We start from the raw sequence: 24516 nt of genomic DNA, 5'->3' as shown, positions 1-24516 counted from the left end.
GATTGTTATGTTAAAATTCGGTAATACTAGCAGCATTTTTAACAATTTCCATTCTTCTGAAATGCTACATGGGATGCTCCATTGCATAAAGGGTCTATATTACCAAATCAAAAAAGACCTTACGCAAATACCTAAACGTAGACACCTATAACGTGAACTGCAAAAATCCCGAATGCACTAAACAGCGAAAAATAAAATAACGAACTGTCATAGTCGGCCAACCCCACCACCCGCTACATACTACCTACCCAAACAAAATAAACCACATACATACACTAACTAAACCCTAATTTTAACCTAAAGTAAACCACCAAAACCCTACTTCTAACCCTACACTAAACCCCACATACACAACTCACTATGTACTATCCTTAACCCCTCCCTAACCCTAAGGTCCGTAACTACCGCACACGTCCCCTACAGACATGCACCCAAAAAAATAAATAATACACATACGTACATTTAACAAAACCCTACTTCCAACACTACACTAAAGCCCCACATACACAACTATCTATGCACTATCCTTAACCCCTCCCTAACTTTAAGGTCCGTAACTACTGCACACTTCCCCGACAGACATCCACCCAAAAAAAATAAATAATACACATACATACAGTTAAATAAATCCCTACTTCTACCACTACACTAAATCTTACATAGATTACCTATCTATTCACTTACCTTAACCCACATCCTAACCCTAAAGTCCTATCTATCGTACACTTACCTTACGGAGCTATACCGCAGATGGGCCAACCATTACACTTAGAAATTTCAATTTTCGCTAATTTGGTCATTCGGCATTTCTGTCTTTTACACAATCCATGTTGCTCTTTTCGTATTCACAGTTACAGTCTTTCGATCTGGTAATAGGAGCCCTTGCATAAATATATCAGCTTACAAAAGGTAAATAGAAACACTATGCCAAATGTGGACCATGCTTTTTCGGTCTGCACTGTAAGAAGATGGTTAGTGCATTTTCTCCTTCTTTAAAATATATCTTGCCCAGCCCAGCCATTTTTATGGAAATAGCACTCTAATACATCCAGGCACCCCTGTATGCAAAAGCTGCCAAGGCCTAAAGTTGATTAACCATACTGCCTGTAGTATTTTCAATAAACTACAGATTATGCAAAGATAGAACTCTCTTGAAATATAAATAAAAGTTTGACAAATTCTACCAGGACTACTAAACTAGCCTATGAAATTAGGTTAGCATTTGAAGCTAAGGACAATTCCAAATCTTTATTTAACTGCATTAGGAAATTAAGAAATAACACCAAGAGTACTCAAAACTTACTCATAATGGCACCACCTACTTTGATCTGGCTGACATTACCAATATAACAGCAAAGAAATTAAGTGTGAGTTTTACCCTAAAGATGGCTATCCACAGCCCACTTATCCCTAAGTCTCTAAATCTCCTTATCATCAATAAAGGACATGTACTGAATGTGCTCTCCAAGACTAGAAATACTTCATCAATGGAACTTGACAATATACCTGGCTGTTTAACAAACAGAACTAACAAGCTCTGGCAAAAACTTTCATTAAACTATATCCTGAGATAAGCCACAGGCTTTGTCCCTGAGGTATGGCACACAGCAATAGTGATACAACTCTATAAGGATATTTCCACCACTGATCCCCAAGAATTATAGGCCCACCAGTCAGGCAAGTCTTATTTCCAAAGTCATGGAACATATTATAACTGACCTGTTAAACTATGATCTTAAAAATCTCATCAGGCCAGAGCTGCAGCAGTTTGGCTTTGTCACGGATATATCTTGTCTCTGAATCTGATTAACTTCTTTGAATGCATGATGCAGGCTATTGACAGTAGAAATGCTGTCCACACAATGCACCTTGACCTGGCCAAGGCATCTGACACAAACCCCCATGTTAGCATAATTAGTAAGCTTAATGCATTATAAATTGATCCACATGTAGTAAGATGGACAGCAAATTAGCTAAAAGGCAGAACCCACTCAGTGCAGGCAGAAGTCTCAGCACATTAGCTAAAAGGCAAAACCCCCTCAGTGCAGGCAGAAGGTATCTTATCAGACAGTGTGAGGGTGACCCGTGGTGTCCCATAGGACTCAGTGCTTTGATCTCTTTTGTTCAGCATTTACTTTTCTGATCTCCAAACAATGAATCAGGACCTTTGGCAAACCAAGTTTGTGGAAAACTGTAAACTAGAAGTCATTGTCAAGTGCCATTCTGATGACAAAGCTCTTCAGCAAGAACATACACTTGTAAACACCTGGTGTACTAAAAATGGGTGCATATTAAATGCAAGAAGTGCAATATTTTTAAACACCTTTATTGAGTTATCACTAGTGCCACAGACAAACTTACATTCATGCAAAAATAATCAAACAGTATTAACAGGTTCATATTTACAAACGTTATACATCACATATATTGTTATATATCATATAATCAAAGCAAAATTGCATACATTGTTCACTTCTTGTTTTCTCTTAAACCTCATTCGTCCTCCAAAACATTTTCTGCATGCATTGTTCATACACTTTTCATCATTTTTTCTGTTATATTAATTCTTTTTCTACATGTGCTACTTCCTGTCCTTGTATTTCTCTTACAATATTCAATGCTTCAGGAATAGTTGTTTTAGATTTTGATTTCCATTTTCTAGTTTTTTTTGGCAGCCAACAGAATTCAACTTTACAGGGCCTTACTATGTCTAGGCAAGTCAGATCTTGTATTCCAGCTCAAACATCATTTCCTTAGTTAAACTTCTTTTCTTAGCCAGCATTTCTGACAGAGTACTCTGTAGAGAATTTTTAAGTCTGCCAACTCATTACATTCTGAGAACATATGCTCCCAGGTACCTCCTTCTTCCCAATTACACCTCCAATATTCACCATCTACCTGATGAAAAGTTCTTTAGAGTCTGCTTGGAGTCTAAAAGTTTATATGCAAACATTTATGGCAAAACTCCTACATCTTCTAGATTTTTTGCATATTTAGGAGCCACACATATGTCTTCCCATTGCTTCTTTGTGAATTGCATACCTAATCTCTCTTCCCAATTGCTTCTGACTTCTTCCTATAGTTGTTGTGTAATATTTTATATGCCCCACTAATGATTCCTTTTTAACAGCAGCTTCCGTTCTAGATTCAACTAAAAGTCAATCAATGCAGGTTCTTTCATTTAAGATTCTGCTAACCCTTCTTCTTTGTCTATAGTCTGATATCAATCCCTGACTGGGAAGGCAATCACTAGCCTGCAATCCAAACATCTTCTTGGCCTCTTCCCATTCTGTTACCTTTCCTTCTCTAATTATTTGTTCCCAGTACCTTGGTTCCTTTGTCAGCTTCATCCAGTAAATTCCAGTCCCCTTTTGCCTTTTCTCTGTACCCCTATTTGCAGTTATCCCTGTTAGCAGAATCACCTTTCTTTGTCCCTTTGTTGGCTTAGTTCTTTGTATATTGTCTGCTACTTTATAAATATAATATTCTATATGACTGTTGTTACTCTCCTTAAGGATCTGCATCCAAAATCTATGTCTTCCCTTATTTATTGAATTACCTCCTTCATCATCATACCTTTCGACTTTAAAATTGCAGCATTAGAAGTACAATATTATCACATTTCATAAACAACTCTACCAACATATGATGCAGACAACACCCCACTTCAAAATGAGGATGTTGTCAAGGACTTTGGAATTGAGTTGATGACTCCTCCTTTGATCAGCATGTAACAACAGTTGTCATAACGTCCTTCCACTTACTGCAGCTAATAGGTAATGGGATATCATTTGGATGCAAATAGATCATTTTCCATTACATTCAGTGTTGCTTAGACCAATTATTGAATACAGTTGCCCCTTTGGGGTGTATTTCTCTGGACATATCAAACAACTTTCTAGTCTAGAGGTTCCAAACTAAGAAGATTGTTGCCTTAAAAACTGTAAACTACCAGAAAAGACTGGAAGTACTGTCTCTCCATTCAGCACCTTCTCGACTTCTGTGGGAAGATGTATGCCTTGCCTTCTGTCATATTAGGCACCCAATGATGTTGGAACTCTTGCATGTCTGGAAATCCAATGGGCCCACAAATACCAGAACAGATGATTTAGATTATCATCAGAAAATGAATAAAACTCAGTGAGCAGACAGATCCTTTGCAGTCACCACCTCTGAAGCAGACTCCCATGACAAATTAAGCAGTGTGATACATTCTTTTTTCAAAAGGGAATGAGATGTTTGGGTGGGTATTCACAAATCAACCTTTGCTTGAATTACCTAACTCTCCTGGAAAATGGAGTCTAAGGCTGAGTATTGGCGAAGGTAAATAGTCACAAGATATTTCCTTTGATTCCTATATTTCTTATACAGAACATGCTATTTAACTGTCACAGAACTCATTCTCTCTAACCACAATCTAAACATACAACTATTCTACCAGGTTACAGCACTTGGAGGTATGGCTGCATAGATAAAGGTGTGGGTGGAGATTCTGTAACCCAGTGTTATGTTGTAGAATCTAGTCTACTTTTTCCATTTAATTTACAAAATATTCTCTTCTAGTATCAGTGAAAATCAATGATTTAAATTATATGACTTTGGTTTTTATATAAATGTCCCTTGTTTCATGCAGAGAAATGGCTAATAACTCAATCCATTGGGTAACATTTAGTATAAAACGGAAGGTCTTAATAGCAGGTGATATTACAATGGATTGGAATGTGTTGTCAGATGTATTTTTTCACATTTCCATATAATTGTTCACATTGTCGCGTAACTGATATCTTCACAAGAACAGACTGAGGCTCTGATAGGGAGACTAATTCAGACTGGAATTTAATATATTCCTTGGGCAATATACCAAGGGCAGGGATTAAGACTGACATCTTCAGTGATAATCTGCCATCCTTTGCCCTCTGGTTTTATAAAAAGCTTGAAAAAAAGCACAAAGATACTGTTACACAAAAAACACAAGTCATTTTGGCCAATCACATTTCATCTCAGTTCTGCAATGTAGAAAGTGAAGTCTTTTTCATTACCTTGGTCATAACTGTGTTGTGAAATATTTTAAAGCTACCTTCCTTACCATCCAAAACAGCATGGTCCTAATGTATCAGGAATTAGTTGTTGTTGTGATTAGGAGTCGCCACAGCAGAACTCTGGTCCGCTAATGATTGGCAGTAGATTTTTACATGCCAAGTTGCCAGCTCTGATGCACAACCTTCAACGAAGGTGCGCCCATTCACGCATGTCTCCACACAGAAGATGCTCTAGCTGAGAATCGAACAGGACAACGTCTTACTGTGAGGCGACAATGCTACCACAGCACCACCACCACAGTGTATCAGGAATTAGTATAAGCATGTAATTGAAGATTTAATGTCCCACAACAGAGCAGCTCTAGAAAAAAAAATACTATAGTACCAGATGTCTACCGTTATTGCTATAGTTTCCCAGTTAATTACTTGGAATATAGAGTAAAACAACACTGAGAAGCCTGTCCAAGTTTCCCAATTAACACAGAACACTGTTTGGTTAAGTAACATGTAAATAAATAACTGGAAGCTGGAGGAATCATACCCTGGACTTTAGGAAGTAGCACTGCCATAAAAAAAGGATCAAAGCTTTCCTGAGTGGGAATGAAACCCAGGCCACAGCAGCAGTTAGAGTACCAAATTCTAAGTGCTAGACCAACAGGGACATATAGACTTCTTCTTCTTCTTCTTCTTCTTCTTCTTCTTCTTCTCAACAAGCCAAGAAATAGGGTAAAATGTATGTTTCTGTTTATAGAAATGAACATTCTCTATCATCTCAAAAAAAATGTTTGGATGAAAATGATTGGACAGATTATAAGTGATGTATAATGTCTACAGCTGGGAGTGCGTCAGTATGGTTTGTGATGTAAAATGCTTGCAACTATGATTGTGTCCATGTGGTTTATTTTCATTTATATAAATGTATGATTGCTTATGTCGTAAGTGATGGTTTAATAAAGATATTTCTTGTTTAAAAAGGGGGGCAGGAACTGAATAATTTATGTAAGTTGCTTAGGTTATATGACATATAGTAATATATGTGAAGTATAATGTTTGTTAATGTTAATTTGTTAATACAGTTTGATTACTTTGTATAAATGGCGAACCATTTTGATCACATTACCTTCAAACAAAAAAGGAACATGACTAAGCTTGCTATCATACAAGATAAAAAGAACTATTATACCCATCTACAGCAATCATCCCACCACCAACCACAAAAATTTTGGAAATCAATTAACTCACTACTATCCCCTGGCAAAGTCAAAACTCCAAACCCACTCGGCTCCTGCCCCGACTCCCCACTACAAACAGCTAATGCATTCAATAACTTCTTTACATCTACCATACTTAAACTGGCCAACCAACAAAGCCCCAACCCCTCATTACTAGGGAACACTAGCTGCACTCCACCTCCATTTCTGCTTAAACCCATACCCACCTCCTATATTCTACACTTACTTCAGAAACTCAAACCCTCAACCCCCTCAGCTGACAAATTGCCAGCTGAATATCTCCAGCTAGGCGCTAAAGCTATTGCCTACCCCATCTCAATTCTAATCAACAGAACCATAAAAGAAAGTACTATACCCTCACTCTGGAAAATCTCCCACATCATCCCTCTCTTCAAAGGGGGCGATTCATATGAATACTCAAACTACCGCCCTATAGCACTGCTATCTCCTATTGCTAAAATAATGGAGAAATGCATCCACAAGCAGCTTTTAAATCACCTCCTATCTAATAATCTCCTAGCTACTTGCCAACATGGCTTTCGTCCCTACTACAGCACAACCACAGCCTTATTATCCTTCATAGACTCTATTAATATAAACCGGAATAACAATCTTCTTTCATCAGCGTTCTTTGTTGACCTGTCAAAAGCCTTTGACATGGTGAACCACCAACTCCTCCTTCACTGCCTAAAATCTCTGTCTCTCAATGATCTGGCTCTGAATTGGTTCACTTCCTATCTCCAGAATCGGAAACAAGCTGTTTTATGGAACCACAATCTTTCTGAACTTCTCCCCACCACTTTAGGAGTACCCCAGGGGTCTATCCTAGGTCCTCTTTTATTTTCCATCTTTATTAACGACCTGAATCTTGCCACCCCTTTAACTACTTGTATTCAGTACGCCGATGACACCACCATCATCTGCTCTGCCACAACACAAGCTGACCTCCACTCACTTACTCAAAAAACTTTTACCACCATCGAACAATGGTTCTCCAATCACTGCCTTCTCTTAAACCCTAAAAAAACTAAACTGCTCCTCTTTTCTCCTACACACCTGTCTCCCACTATTAGTTTCACACTCACTTCTAACAATGGCACACTTATCTCTCCCGACCAAACAACCAAACTTTTAGGAGTTACTATTGACAACCTACTTAAATTCGATGTACATATTAACTCTATCATAAAAGCAACTAATAGAAAATTAGGTTCTCTCTACAGAATCAAATCTTTCTTAACACCTGAAGCAAGAACTACCATAGCCAGAACATATCTTCTCTCTACCCTACTATATGCATCCCCGATTTATACTAATCTTTCTAAACACAACATCAATAGGCTTACAATAGCCTACTGCAACATTGCCAAATTTGCCACTGCCTCTCCATATAAAACACATCACTGCCTGAACCTCCATATCCTAGGGTGGCTTGAGTTACCTCACCTAATTCAATACTACCAACTTACAATTGCCCATAAAGCCCTTCACCACCCTGAAAACATTCCTATGCTCTCTACTCTGATAAAACCCTATAATTACCTAAAAACCCTAAGATCCTCCAATAAATTACTGATCCAAACTTTTCGAGCAAAGAACACAGCAGGCGACTCTATATTTTCCAACTCTGTTGGTAAAGTTTGGAATCAACTTCCTCCTGACCTTATAGCCCAAACTTCTATCACACTATTTAAAACCCAACTAAAACATTTTCTAACCAATCACTGGCTTTGCTCATGCAATTTCCCTACCTAAGCACATACCTCCTACAGTCTCCTACACCCTCTGCATCATCTACCATATCTATTTCTAAATTGCTTTTCATTTCTACAAATGAAATTGTCTCTATGAAATACAAAATATTTATTTTCTTACTCTTCTTTTAACCTTCAATCCACATTATTACCTTTGTCTTTATTCTATATTCATTTACTGAAAAATTTTATATTTTAAGCATTTTCTTACTGTAAAACTTGACTAAATGCCTGTTTTTGATGTGTGTCAAATTCCCTATATATGATGTATGTTAAATTCCCTATCTATTTTCTAATGCCTGTATTAATTGTATTTTATACTGTCTATGAACCTTGAATGTATGTTTATTGCTTTACATTAGATAGTGGAGCTTTTCTCCTCGGGCCTCCACTGAAGATGGACATGTATCCAGTTGGACTAGCCCGGTTAACAAATGTAAAATAAATAAATAAATAAATAAATAAATAAATAAATGTTATACTTGGTGGCAGTGGTATGTTGGTTTATAAATGTAAATTTGCCTATGTCATAAGTGACAATTCAATAAAGGTGTTTAAAAAAAAAAAAAGATTGTTACTCAACAATTCCAAGCAATTCTGGGTGGAGGTTAACTATTTTTTAACCCTGGTAAGGCATCGTAGGCATTCCCTATCTGAACTTCTGACTGAAACAGTTAATCAGCCCAGTAAAGTGCAAAAGCCACTGTATCACATTCCTTTTCAGAAGAAATAAACATCTGTTTTGCAGTCATTACTTAAACCGATTTCCACTGCTGAAATGTCTAAGAAAACTCAAGTCTGAATACATCTTTGTTGGTGGCTTCCCTCCGGAATACCTCAAAACTACTGCACAGACATGCTGATACAAGTGACAAGCACCATGGGGCAAATAATGAGGCTGTCTCATTTTCTCATTTAGTTACTAATGAATTTATTTCTGAAGAGGAATTAGAGGCTCTTAAGGACAGCTTTTTGACCAGCAGTATCCCAATTTTTGGTTAATTCTTTAGCTGATTATGTTTAGGTAATAGACATAACTTTATCAGCTGATTTTTTTTTTTTTTTGTTTTCCTGATGGTGGCAATTCTATTAATAGATGATAGTGATTTTGTCTATGGTGATACTATATGATAATGGCAGTGACCAGGTCAAGAATATTTTAGACAGAAAATAGAAAATCATTTTTAATGTTTTTAATTTCACCACAAAGTAGGGTACTTCCCATAGATTTGCATATAAAAGGTGTAAGAACTAAAAAGTAATTTTTGAGAGTTGTAAAAAAAGAAATTTTAAGGAATAATACCCAGGAAAAGTGCATGAGAAAATGGGGAGCATATATTCAGTGCAGGTATAATAAAGATAGTGTTAATATTATAATAGGAAATTTTCTAAGGGTTATAAAATGTAATGGAATGCATGACTGCAATACCAAAGGGGTAGTATACGTGGCTAGCTGTATATCTTGCCCCACTTTCTATGTGGGAAAAATTGAGCAACATCTTAAGACAAGGGTTTACCAGCATCTGTATTCTATTAGAAAAAAATGCCTTACTAATGCCTTACATAAAGATACATTGAAATGTGAAAGTCATAAACATTTATAGTTAATACTTTGGAGAAGGCTACACCTGACAAGTGAAGTGGAAACTGCTCCAGCTACCTTGAGTTTAGGGAACTATACTGGCAACTTTTATTAAATGTGACCCCAAATCCAGGTATTAAAGGTAAAGTATACTTACCTAGTGCATTGACATTAAAGACTGATAACTTACACATTTTATGGAATAATGTCTTAACTAGTGAATGAAGTCTTGCCCTATATGTGCTCTGATATTATTTATATTATAAAAATTTTTATTATTGTTTAACTTGGGTTTGTTTGTGTTTACTATTATCAGTTTTAATATTCTTCTGTTGTAGTGGTATATTCTTAAAGGTTTTTAGTACTGAGGGGAGTTGTATGTATAATTCATTTATTTGTTGATTTTACACAATTTGATGGGATGATGGTTTGCGTTTAAGGTGTGTGTTTGTACGGTTTTAATTATCTGATGAAGTTCTGCAAACTTTTGGAATGAATGCACTAATCCATTAAAACTATTTTCCCTGTTGGCTTTTCCGCAAGTTCATTTTTTTTGTATTTGTAATATTCTGTATGCACAGATTCCATTACTCCTATGTTGTAAGTGTGAAGCAGTATGGTTATGGGAAAAATGGTTCTACTCTAGATCACATAGTGTTAATTCTCATGAAATTCATAAATAGCAGTAAAACTTCAGACAGGCCTTGCCTTAAAAAAGTGAAGCATTTTTTTTAAAGGGAAAGCCCCTTTGCATCCCTGTATGTGGGCGCTGTAGATCCATACCTCACTGTTTATATCTTCCTATTAAGAGGTCATATCACTTCAGAGACAAATAATAGCACATTAACTCTGTTCTGCAGTTTTACATAGATTTGTAAATGTAACATTTTATTATTTGCAGAAGTCAGGGACAAAAAATAGTCTAACAAGTACTAGCAGTTCAGAACAATCTTCAGTTGTCTGATTTACTTCCATTACCTTCCATCAATCACTGCCAATCTGATTGTTTCACTTGGGTTATGCAATGTGTTAAAGTGGGTTTTATTCCTAAGGATGAAATGTCTTATTGGTGAAATTTAGAAATGTAAGATTTTTCTCTGAAAAATTCCAGTTTAGTTATTATAACTTTAGTATCTTTAATTAGCTCTTTCAGCCCATGTTTATGGCCATCTTTATGACTGTGTATTCCTTCAAGGTCAGTTTAAATAGTTTTCTGGATCTGATTGTACCATTCAAATTGTAGTCACATTTACTTGAACTAAAAGCAATTAAGATATGATGTTGTATCTCTAACAAATACACATGGACTACTCATCTGTAAGAATGAGAACTTACTTTATTAAGGGTATAAGAGTTATTTATAAAGATAAAAGATCAGATTCTTCATAAATATTTGAAGTGCTTGACATAATGCCAGTATAGCTTTCTGCAACTGGATAAGAATGCATTCTTTACCAAATACTTTGTGGAATGTACACAGACTTTTGGCCAAAGGCACCACACATTTTCTGAACTTGTAATATGAGATGTGCTAATGGTACCTGTACTGTGTGCATAACATGTCTGCAAACAATACTGAGAGATGCTCCTGATCTATGCTTGCCTCGTTTGTGAAACAAAGGGAGGCAAAGATACTATTTCATGCATTGCTCTTGCCGCAACATTCCTTAAGCAATTCACACAAGAAATCTCTAAAAATGTGTGGATCAGACATTCATTCCTTAATGTAGCATGTTCTTTTCAAAATTATAAAACTAATTGGCATCCTAGACTGCATAACATAAGTCATTGTTATAGGTATTTTTGAATTACCACCTTTCTACTTCCATAATGCTCACTCATTATATCTTGCATTAATAGGCAAGTATGCCTACTTCCTTATAAGAGCAAAACACCTTATCATATATACTTTAATTTGAAACTGGCAACGGTGTCATTTTAAGTACAATGAACTAAAATATTTCTGGAAAGATCATGTATACAACTCTATATGCACATTCTTCTTCTTTCAGAACATGCTAAAGACATTTGTTTGCCAGGACATGCCCTTATCAGACTCATTTGTTGACACACAATGAATTTAATGTGGTTGCACATATGAACTGCACTCCATACACTTTCGTCTTTATTCTCTTATATTATAAAATGCATGTCAGAGCACCTTAATTCAGATTTTGTTGCCTTACTCACTGCACAATATTTTCTTTTCTCCCTGTATGAAAAGCTTAATGTCTTAATTTTTCTTAGGTTGAGCCATAAAACTCTCTTACATAACTATAACTAATTGTTAGAGGTAACTTCCATTACATTTGACTGATTTCTAGAATGTATTTTAGTTCTCTTGTAAATGCAATAAACTAAGAATTATGCAATCACCTGTACTACAAAAATTATGATTACTTTTGCTATGGGCTCAATGGGCATCTTGCCCATGTCTCATCAAATAACTAAATATCGGGTATGTATTCTTGTTGTTAGATTTAATTAATAGGAAAAACAAAGAATAAATGAAGTGTGTGACCATGCAGTCAATGAAACCAATAAATGGTATCATTAGCTTTAATTACTAACTCGAGTGATTTTTCTGCCATTTACATTTCTAGTAGCAAAGAGAAGAATTCAGGAATGTTAAATGTGGGGGTTCCAATAGGGATTTCAACAGCTCAACCTTCTTCTATGAATAAACAACTAGAGTTCAACCTTCTTTGTTCTCTGTCATCTATATACATTCCAGGGTTCTCCAGTTACAATATATTACTGGCTGCACTTTAATGCTTCTCCTTAGAATAAAATGGTCTACTATTCATGTGTGTTCCATTCTCCCGTAATGGTTTCTTCACTACAAAAAAAGGTCTGAAAAAACTGATGCACAAATTTTTGTATTAGATCTGTGTGCTTTGATGTGGCTCATTCTGTAACATGAGATACCTATTTACAGCAGGATTCAATAAACCCCACATGGCTCGTTAAAATCATGTGCGCAACACAGCATGACACGCACACAATAGTAAGCTAATTTGTATTCAGTAAACAGCTGTACATGATGTGTAGAGCCATGCAAAGACTGTAAACATTGTGGCATGCTAATTGCTGCATAACTAGCTGAATTGTATGCTAATCAACCAAGCCAAGATGGTGGGGCTATTTAATAAGCTATAATGCAATTATGTACATTTACTGTAGCCTTTTGCCTTGTATTCCAAAGGCTACTGGAATTCAGCCGCAGAAAGTTCACTCGAGGTTTAAGACTGTTAGCGGGTGCTGCTCTTCTGCATGTGTATGTGCAACAGGCTCAAGTCTATGCCGCCGCTGCTGCTGCTAGACCTCAGACAAGGAGGAGAAGAGTATTTAGACCCCATTTAACCTTGCAAGGGCTGCATGATATGGAAATAGTAGAGCACTACAAGGTGGGCAGAGATATACTTCAGGAACTCTGCAACCTCTGTTGTCCTCACCTGACAGCAAGGGCAAACTCAGGGGAACTAATACCTGCGCGGACCAAGTTATGTGTAGCACTTAGAATATTAGCTACAAAAGACTTTCCCAGACTCACAGCGGACATGCTGGGAGTGTCACAGACATCAACATAAAAGATCCTACACCAATTTCTGAATGCCATGCTACAGCATGCCAATGACTATATATGTTTCCCCCATACCCCTAAGGACAGAGCTAGGACTATGCAAGAGTTATACCCCATCGCCCACTTTCCAGACGTCTTGGGTGTCATAGCCTGCACACACATTAAGATGAAAGCACTACCTGGGAAACAGGGAGGGTCTACATACACAGAAAGGGGTACCACTCCATTAACTGACAGGTCATGTGTTATGCTAAGTGAATCATCCTGAATGTGTGTGCTGGCAACTCCAGCAGTTAATATGACATCTGGCACAACTCACAGTTTTTCTAGGGTAATAACCCACAAGGCCATTTACAGGGGGGTGCAGGGTATGCACTCAAACCATGGCTGATGATGCCCATCAGAAATGCACACATACCCATGGAAGAACATTATAATGAGGCACATGTTCAAACAAGAAATATCATAGAGCATGTGTTTGGGCTGCTGAAGTCATGGTTTCAGTGCCTAGATACATGAGGAGGTGCTCTACAGTATGATCCTAGTACTTATGCAGAAATGATCACATTCTATGCCATCTTATACAGTATCATCCTATGAAAACAGCTGCAACAGGATCACCAAGGACTAGGAGCAAACATTTCACCACCACTGGCAAGGTCATCACATCCATACTAAGGTAAGGAATCAGAAGGGGAATCACCCCCCAGCCATTGTGGGTATAGGTAGACATAAGCATGTACAATATGCCCTCACTCTGGCCAACAGGGAACAGATAGCACACATGCTGACCACCTAAGGGGTTCAACTTTCATCCTGTACACACATACATACAGTAAAACTGAGGCCAGGCCACACTCACATCCCTTACTTACCCATATAATGGCTGTGTACTGCTAGCATCAGTCAGAGTTATTCCCAAATGACAATACTTGTAAGTACAGGACTATCAAGGTAAGTTCTGAACCTGTAAAATAAATGCTAACTGTGTAAAACATGAATGAATATCAAACTGACTTACTATTTAATATATATATGCAGTTTATCAACTATCATGACTTATGCATCTAAAATAGCCAGTATAAAAAATGTAATCCAAACTCTATTTATCCCTACATTCTCACAAGTGGAGCAATACGCATGACTGACATATTAACATTTTAAATGCAGGAATCACAGTATTAAAATACTGTAAGAAATCTGAAAAAAATTCCAAATTACATCACCAATACATATCCTAAGCATTCATTTAGCTTTCCACCCTGTGCATCAGACATATTCATATGTAACCCTGAATCCAAAAGATATAAACAAGGTGATGGCACGGTTAACATCATTTGCACAAGGTGGGGTGGGGTGGGGGGGGTAAGATGCCAAGACTGACACCAAAGTTGTGAACGTGTGCAAGTACGAAATACAGGCAGGTACGAATGTAGATAATATCAAAAGGCCACTGAGATAGGATGACCTGCGACCCTCATTAATGCCTCATGTAACTAATGTGGGGGGGGGTCTATATGGGCATTCAGCGTGAAATATGTGTGTGCATGAACACAGCCAAGCTCTGTGCTAGAACAATGTTCTGGCATGTCAGACAGGTGTGAGCTGTGCTTCACTGTTGTCACTGACTGGAAGAACTGACACTCCCAGGAGTTGCACTGACATGTCCATGCCCATGGTCAGATGTGTTTGCTACTTGAATAGCCAGCATAAAAAGTTTGCAGATGACTGCAAACTGAGAGCCATAATCGAAACTCCTAACGATGTGGACATCCTACAAAAGGGCCTCACTGAGACAGATGCCTGGTGTCAAAGCCATGGCCTCAAGCTCAATGCCAAAAAGTGCATTGTCATCCCCTTTGGTAAAAACTCTGTACCCATGAACTACCACATAGGCGATAGTCTACTTAACACTGAAAGTGTGATAAGAGACCTTGGGACACAGGTGGACAGTAGTCTCTCCTTCGATAATCGCATCACCGCAGTGGTCAGGAAATCCTTCTATGTGGCACACCTCATCACAAAAGGTTTCTTATCCAGAAAAAAAGAGGTCATTGTTCCCCTCTACTCATCACTCATTCGACCCATTATAGAGTACAACATTCCTTTTGGTATGTACCTCACAAGACATCTACAACAACTGGAAAGGCCACAGAAATACCTCACAAAGAGGATTACTGGCGTCAAACAGATGCCCTATGCAGACTGTCTAAAGAAACTCCAGCTTTACTCTGTTGCATATCGCCTACTCAGAGGCGATCTCTGCCTAACATACAAAGCTATGTTAAACTCAGAGCTGTTGGACATGCTCCACTTAAAGAAATCCCAGTCCCTCCTACCTACACGCTCTAGGGACCTAAACTTTGTCACCACAAAAACAGAACATGCTGGAGGGATGGATTCCTGTCCCAGAGACTTCCCATACTCTGGAACATACTACCTATCTATGTCAAACAGAGCTCCTCATTAGCACTCTTCAAGAAAAATCTTGATGATTGGATGGGAAATAGGAAATTAATCCCGGGGATCACTTCTGTGGCTCTGCTTGACAGGGGCACAGGAAAATAATTTTCTTGGGTAGTGAAAGCCAAGGTACCTTTTTGGCTAGGCTTGTATAGGCCCTTGGGACAATAGCCTAGTACCTGCCTATGAACCTATGAACCTATGAATGTGACAGATGTCTACTGGATGAGCTCTCCTCATGACTGCACTCAGGTCCAATACCTAATGGCCTACCACATCTAGGTGTGGACACCTCAACACTGATGGAGCAGAGGGAGTAGTGCCAGTACTGGAACAGGATCAGGTACAACCATGTTGGCTAACATCAGATGATCTAATGAAAAACGAAAGTTTGGTACACCAAGACAATCAAAGCTGACCAAAAATTCAAGTATAAAATCCTTTAATTTGCAAAATCAGTTGATGATCAGATGATGTTGCAGCCCTACAGCCATGTGGATGCTGTCCCTCTCTCAGCAGACATTCCATTACTGACACTGTCTGCTCCATTGTGGCATTCATTCAATCCACTGAATCAGCCACACTGTGGAGACAGTCATGCATGTCAGCTTGTGTTACATCTGGAACCCTAAGCATGTCCTTGGAGGCCCTAGTGGAACATGTCTGTGCATCCATGATAGCTCTGAATATACCTCAAGTGGCACATAAAGACATGCCAGCATCAGGTGGGGGTGGACAACAGGCCTCCTCCAATCAACCATACCAACCCTCCTGAATGGTACCTTGCCTACACTTTGGCTGTGGTCAGGGTCAACTGGCACTCAAACCACAGTAACCACACTACCCTGATCAAATGTGTCACCCTCAACATGTCTGCTCTCTGAGGGCTCAGTGGAATGGCTATGCATAGGTATACTAAATGTGTCTGAAGGATATCCAGGGGATGTGTGAGCCATACCTTCAGTGTCAGATTCAACCTATGCACCCCCCGACTGTGCCTCCATTCGGCCACCACCATCATCATCATCATCCACATCATCAGAGTCTACCGATACCCCATCAAGTGGTAGGAGTCTGACACTTCCACTATCTGGATCACCTGTGATAATAAGCAACAAACACAGGACCAAAATTACTACTCCCACAAATATTAACCCAAAATATCTGAAGAAAAAGTAACACTGGTCACACAGCTGCAGATGATACAGCAATACAGGCACTCATTATACCCTTCTCACACATACTGGTAATAATATTTCTAAATAATGCTTAGTAAGAGCAAAAAAGAAAAAAAAATGTTTACCATGTGCAGATGTATCAACACTTTGCAGAGTGGATGGTCCTATATGAAATGAAGCAATGAAAGGGCAGCAGTTAATCATCACAATGGAAATAACACAGTGGCAGTGAATACACAATAACCTATATGCCTTGTAAGAAATAGTCATAACTGAAACTAGTCTGAGCTGTCCACCCACACCCATGTCTACTGAACAACTCTCTTGTATCATAGATACAGATAGAAAAAAGACATGTATCACAAGCAGTAGCAACCAAATTATATTTTAATCTAGAAGCCAATATAATGTTGCCATATATAAGCTTACCTGGAATCTGCTCCTGGGACACACTTGGCCTCCCAGCCACATCAGCACTGCCATCAAGCACACAATGCACAGGCTCCCCTGAGCTGTTGGCATCTCTGACAGTGGACAGGAAGTCCTCATATGGTGTCAGTGGTGGCTTGGCAGCACAACCACCCTCCCATAGCCAGTTGTTCTTTGGAAACTGCAGCCACCCTCCTCCGTGCTGATGAAATCATGTCAATGGCCTGTTGCTGCACCTGATCATAACAGTTGCCATGACCACTAACTGCATTTACATCAGTGGCTAAATGGTTCAAAATGTCCTTTCTGACAACCATATATGTCCGACCTCTCTCAAGCAGGAAGGCTCCATGCTACCTCAGAGTTTGAATGATGACTTAATTCTCAACGTCAATGAAAGGGTTTTTTTGTGGAGGTGTAGGCTTAGATGCCATAATCATTTGTGATATAAATCAGAGAAGGACAAAACACGTTACTATCACATAAGTAATGTATTTGTTCACAAAAACAATCACTCTGTGTATCCTTCATCAACATACAGCACATGAAGCACAGTTCACATTTAGTATAACAGAATGTTACATGGATCCCCTTCCCCCTCCCACACAAATAAATGTTTGTACAAACCAAGGAATACCACATAAGTAATGTATATATGTTTTCAGCAAAATAATCAGGCTTTCTACACATTTTCATCAGAAAAGCACTTGAAACACACTTCTCATTTAGGACAAGAGAATGGTAGGTTTCACCCCCACACACTCCAAAAAAAATTAAGGCTCTGTAGAAGCTCCCATTCTGTCAACATTCATGTAATGAAGACTGACAAGTTATGGCACTGATTACTGGAAGACAATTATTATTGCTAAATAGTAAAGAAGTCAATTTATGAATGCCATTCAATTTTCAGTGTGGCCATCACTCTTATGGAGGTTGTCCTGGGCCATCTGAAAAGCATAACACCAGTTTCAATGACTTGTACATTACATTTCTCTCGAATACCATATACTCATATGATATTGCAAAAATAAATGTTAAGAACATAGTTGTGCTGAAAGTATCACCTATCTATCTCACAAATGTAAATGCCTGCCAAAACTGCCTGTGCCAACAGTGAAGTATAAGAAGTGCATAGAGATAAAACTTTATTTTCCCCTGGCTGTTTAACTACATTTGTAAAAGTTAACAAAATGTCAAATGTCCTTGAATACTATAAGCATACCTCAGCAAAATAAGGGCTTCTCTGAAAATACATCACATTCAAAGAAATACCAATCTTCAGTTTTGTCCGAATACACAAATCTCCTCACCTTCAAGTTGTATTGCTACATGGTTATCATTTTATAGTGTAGATTTAGCCCTCTGAGCACTGTGAAGATGCAAATGTGGTGTGAACTCATTAGAAATGCTGAATACCAAACTTTTGACTTCATGTAGCAGGTGTAAACATAGTGCAGCCTCTACACCACTGTTAGGTGATAATGGCTTGCAACTGAAAATGATTAGTGTGAGTAAGGGAAAGCACAACAGTAATTTAGACACCTTTCCCTGCAGTGGGTGTGTCAGTGAGGATAAACTTACAAAGTGTGTAACTAACTTCAGTAAGCTTTTAAATAAAACACAACACCACACAGGTGTAATTTTTTTACCATAATGGCACAAGTCTCCTGCCTTTGATGAAAGCTGTTGTTCACTGTTGTGTATTTTTATCACACTTTGAAAGCAAAACAATAGAAAATGCACTGCAGACTGCATGTCTAACAGTAAAGCAGAGATAAAGGAAGAATGACCAGAAAATGAAGAAAAGACAGAACTGCATTTCTACAAACATATTTATAAATGCTTGTGCGATCATTCATTGTACTAAATATGCTAGCCAGACTTGTACAACCATGAATGTCCACCTGTTTCAACTGTTAATACTGGGTATGAAATGTGAATTGCTTGTATGCACATAATTTGAGTGGTGTTGCAAAGCTATGTATGTGGCAAAGAGAGATAATCACTCTGACTGTATTTTGTAAGTGCAGTAGTCTGATAGTTCACATCTGAAACTAATTGCTTCTCCTTTGTTTAACTTTGTTATCTTTTCTGTTTTATTTTTATTTTCTTTTTTGTTTTTACTTTACCATTTGCACAGTTTGTGGCTTAGTGCAAATATGGTTTACTGCCTAAGAATTGAAAATGTAATGTCAGTTGTCTTATGAAGCACAAGCACGCTTAGCAGCATTGCACAGTGATCAGCAACATAGATGGCAATGACTGCAGAAATTACACCTGTTACCCAGCTGTCTCTGTGGCACATGGTGTAAATACATTGAGATAAAAACGAGAGAGCATAGATAAAGTGGGTTTGGAGCCCCACTGTTGTTAGTTTTACTAAGGAAGGGTCATAATGACTATTTACACAAGTAATATATATCTGCTATTGCCTTTTACATTTGCATGCTGCCTAGCTATGTATAAACAGGTTTACTTCTTAAGGGAAAAAAAAAGTGAAAATTTTCATTTAACTCACCTCTCTTTGACCAAATAGGCTCAGTAGCAAGGTGAGGCCATCAGCACTCTGGACAGTATTGAGTGTGGAAAATACAGCTGCTGCCTAGTTTCCCTGTGGCACCCAGTGTAAGTACAGTGAGTTCATGGTCAGAACAGATGTGAGCAAGGGTTATAATCCAGCATAATCCACTTTTTAGTAAGGGTGTTCAGCTGTAAGTTTTTCATAAAAATATGTAACGCAAATTACAATTCTATTACTAAAGTAATGCAAGCCAGTCAATTTCCAGTATATTGTCAGACATTAGTCCTGCATCATAGATGAGAATGAATAAGCCAGGCTTAGTAATGTCACATACATACAGTCTTAATTGAAGTATAACACCAGTCACTATTTAAGCTGTATATCTGTGATGACCATGATTGCCAAACACTTCTTATGTGGCAATGAGGTAAAATCCCCCATGTTGAAATTTATGCATTTACTTTTTGTACATAGGATCGAATCCCACATTGTACAAATTACTTTTAACAGTATGCAAGTCTCCACAAAATATGTGTCAAGTCATCGCATTGATCGCTCCAAAGTCATGGCTTAAAAGCCAAATCATTTAGCATTTTAATATTGATCATTGGAAAAGGTGTAGCCAAGTATAGCAGTATAGGTTATCAATTAATGCTAAATCTCACATTATCCTTGCTGTTTCATACAGTTGTATAAGTATACAGATTAAGCAACTAAAATGATATGAAATAGTGTAGATAGATAGGACTGGCATGCTTTCATGTCTCTTTTTCCCTCCTTTATTTTACAGCTGCACAGGAAATCTCAGCAAACAGTGTGCCACATGCTAAGAGAGTGGGGAGACTCAGAGAGGCAAGGGGTTTGTATGCAGCACAATTTAACATGATTGTGTTAAATATATTGAGATTCTATTGATCAGTAGCTACAAAATATGTATATTTTAACTGTAACAGCAAGCAATGCATACTTTCTTCTGTAGCTGTTGTTAATTGTATTAGACAAGTATAACACTGCTAGGTGAGGTAATCTCCCACAAGTAACCTATAAACTCACATTCAACAAATACATTTTTTTTAATTTTAGTTGCAGCAATATTGGCTTTAAAGTCATGTTGTTAAGTTAATTTGTAGTATCTTTAAAAGCATATATGGAATATCTGCATATTCCAAGGATTACTTGTAGCAATTCAAATTTCATTTTTGGGATTGGGAAGGCTATATAGCTGATATAATAATAAAAGTATATTTATTGTAATAAACATGAGTGTGATATATCATCATTCTAATCATCTCTTTTCTTTTCTGTTTTGTCTCATTTCACCCCTTATCTTTTTTTTTAGTATAGAAACACACCCTTCTGATGTCATACCTTTCTGCCAACAAACCAAATGCTGTTCAGCACAAGGAAGGTAGGCCAGTCACTGGGGCTCAGTCTGTCAATCCTCTACTGGCTGCTGCACCAACACCCAGCATCACTGGGACACAACCTGGCAGTTCTGCCCCTGCATTATTTGGCCCATACACATTAAGGTAGCATTGCCCCAGCTGCTGGTGCATTAGTACCCTGCAGGAGTATTAGTGGAGGCAGTGATAATGGCACCCCCTAGGAACTGCCAGGGATGGTGCAGGGTATCATAGAAAATGGCCTTCATGCCCACATTAGTTACCTGGAGAGGATGTTCATCAAAATAGAAACGAGACTCCTACATGAAGCACTCTCACAGGCAACTGAAGAAGGGGACAGTGTTGTCAGTTCTGAGTGTGAGGGCTAGATGCTCACTGTTCCCATACATGATAAGCATGTGCCTCCAGTGTCTCCTACCTATCCCCAATTATGGTGTCCACAAACCTTTTGTGTCCATCACAATCCTTGTGTCTGTCTTGTTTGCCCTGTTTATCTGCACCTGCTTCTTCACCTACCCTATCTACCTCACCCTCACATTCTAAGGTCTCTTTCCAGCATTCCCTCTTCTTGAAATAAAAAAGGGCACCTGTCCCACAATAAATAAATAAATAAATAAATAAATAAATAAATTGCCCATATATTGCTCTCCACTTCACATATATGTCTTCTCAACACACTTGATTTGGTCCAATTGGCTATACAACATTATTGCATTGTTGTCACCCATCTGTCATGTTATGATAGTCCAAATTCATCCAATTTTCAATACATGTTCACATTACAGTGTTGGAAAAGTGGATATATATGGCTCTTTCCTTATTCCCTCCTGCAAATTCCTTTTATTGCTTCCCCTTTGTTCTTCCCTCTTCTTAACCACCCCCAATTTCACCATTTTTGTATCAACCCCATTTTTACAGACTTAATCGTATCAAAAATAGAATGATACATCACACAAATATGGACAGAAATGCCCCATAAAAAGCCTTCACTTTTTGTTCTCTACATTTGTGCAAATTTCTGATTGTGCACCAATGCCACATGGTAGTAAATGGCTCTATATGTCCTATGGCAAAACCTGATGAGTTTTGCCATCGGCCGCACTAGTGCGGCTATTTCCATGCAATGCTGCTGGAACTCACTGTGCTAAAGGAAAGCAGGGTTAAAGCAGAGTAAAGGCACTACTTTGAAACAGTTACTCTGACAGTTCTTTAGACTGCTGAATGTAACAAAATCCAACTTCCTATGTGGAGTATTGACATAAATCACTTGACTGAAGTCTTTTTTTTTTTTTGCCCATAGAATCAAGGGTTCGATTCCAGATGAACCTAACATCATTTTTTATTGTGATGTTATATGTGTGTGATATGTTTAATTACCCATATCTCAACATTTGCCAGTTATGAGTTCTCATGAGATATATTGAATACTAGTCAAAAATGAGTATTTGAAGTGAAATCCATCCCCACAACTATGAGACATTTATCCAAATTTGTTGAGCTTGTCATAAGCCTATTGCCCCTCTCCTAACCCTTCTTTACCCATATGTCATGTGCTTCATGTTACACAGCAATGCAGGTTAATACTGAGAACAGACCAAAAGCATGCATGTGAATGTTCCATTACACTAAACACTGATGTATGCTCATGTCTCCTTGTATTGATCCCTTCACTCTCACACCTCTTTGTGTGTGTATCTGTTAGGCTGATGGATGTATAGGTCATCTCCTGGTTTCTGCAAACTTACATGACTCTGCTGATGGATAATCCAAACATGTTACTTTGATTCATTAGTTTATCAGTGCTCCTGTAATGTGCAAGGTTTAAAAACTGGCTGTAGGATACCCTTTCTGTCATGTTCAGGTGATGATGGATGAAATGTTCATCTTGTGATGTGGTAACTGTCCTTACTGTGAAAAAGCATACTGCATAAACATTTCAGGATACCCAGCCCTGCACAAATAGTTAGCATATCTGGTGAGTCATAATAACCATTTCAAAAGATGTAGCACCCCTTATCATTTCTAGAAAGCTGTATACACAATTAACTTGTGGTTTGTAGTGAATCCTGCAACTGTGTTGAGGTAGGCATTGCTGAAAATATTCAGGGAAGACACATGCTTTAGTGTTGTTGTTGATAGTCACACTTGTAGTCCTGATCACATTTACTTAGCTAACGGATACCTGAGAATGATCAGGATTTGAACCTAGGATTACCTGCACTCTGACCAAGAGCTCACTGCTCTTACACACTGTGCCTCAGAGAAAACTAGGCAGCAGGTGTATTTTCCACACTCAGTACTGTCCAGAGTGCTGACAGAGATGCTTTGCCACTGAACCTGTTTGTACGAAGGAAGGAGAACCAAATGAAATATTATTTTTTTTTCCCTTAAGCACAGAACCATGTTTGCTCTGCACTTAAAGTCATACAAACAGGGAAGGCAATGGCAACAGTTATTTATGTAATAAAACTTTGGCCCCAACATTTCAAATATAGACTATGACATCAACATCACATCATCTGTCAGCAGTTTCTCCCATAATATATCTTACAAACTACTTCACAAGTTCAAGTTGAAATCATGAAATGAGAATCACGCATGTGCTAAAACTTTGCCATCATCCCTGCAAATCAGTTTCTTGGCAATACGCTATGTAAAGAAGTGTCTAGCATGGCTTATTCTGGTTACTGGGCTGTTATTTTCTATTACATGGAAAGGTATTCATAAATACAAGAAAAGGTCAGGTACATATGTGCTTGATTGAACATATAATTTCTGATATTCATGTGCATACATTAAAGCAATGTACTTAACAAATGATACATCAGTACTTTGGTCATTGTCAAACAGACTACAAAAATGCAGAGCATATCTGCATTGTTACATTTGGTATGTGTGTATACTGACACTGGACATTGATATTGCCATTAAATTCCATTTATATGGACGTCACTTCATCAGAATATGAAGACACATATACCTCCACCCTTGCAGTAAGTGTGAGTGGGTTTATGATGTGTGAGTGTGTTATCTTAACAACCTATTGAGAAACAGGTACATGTATGGCTCAGTTATGCAACATGCATCATGACAGCTTCTTTCACCTAGGTTACTGGGATATATTTAAATGTATTATTGCCCATTGCAAACACATAATCGTATCTCAAGTCCTGCCTTTGCACACAAATCTGATAACAGTATATGTTACCTGCAACACTGTGATGATATGTTCCTCTATAAAGAGCATTGTGACACTGATAAAATCAGATGTCTGCAATGGTGCAAGTGTTAAGCACTGTGTTCTCCAGCTTGTTTAATAGTTAGGCAGGGGA

Source organism: Protopterus annectens, chromosome 15.part0 (assembly GCF_019279795.1).
Source record: "Protopterus annectens isolate FY-2018-M chromosome 15.part0, PAN1.0, whole genome shotgun sequence".
Classification (NCBI taxonomy): Eukaryota; Metazoa; Chordata; order Ceratodontiformes; family Protopteridae; genus Protopterus; species Protopterus annectens.
The sequence above is the reverse complement of the archived record's forward strand: the minus strand, read 5'-3'. Positions refer to the sequence as shown.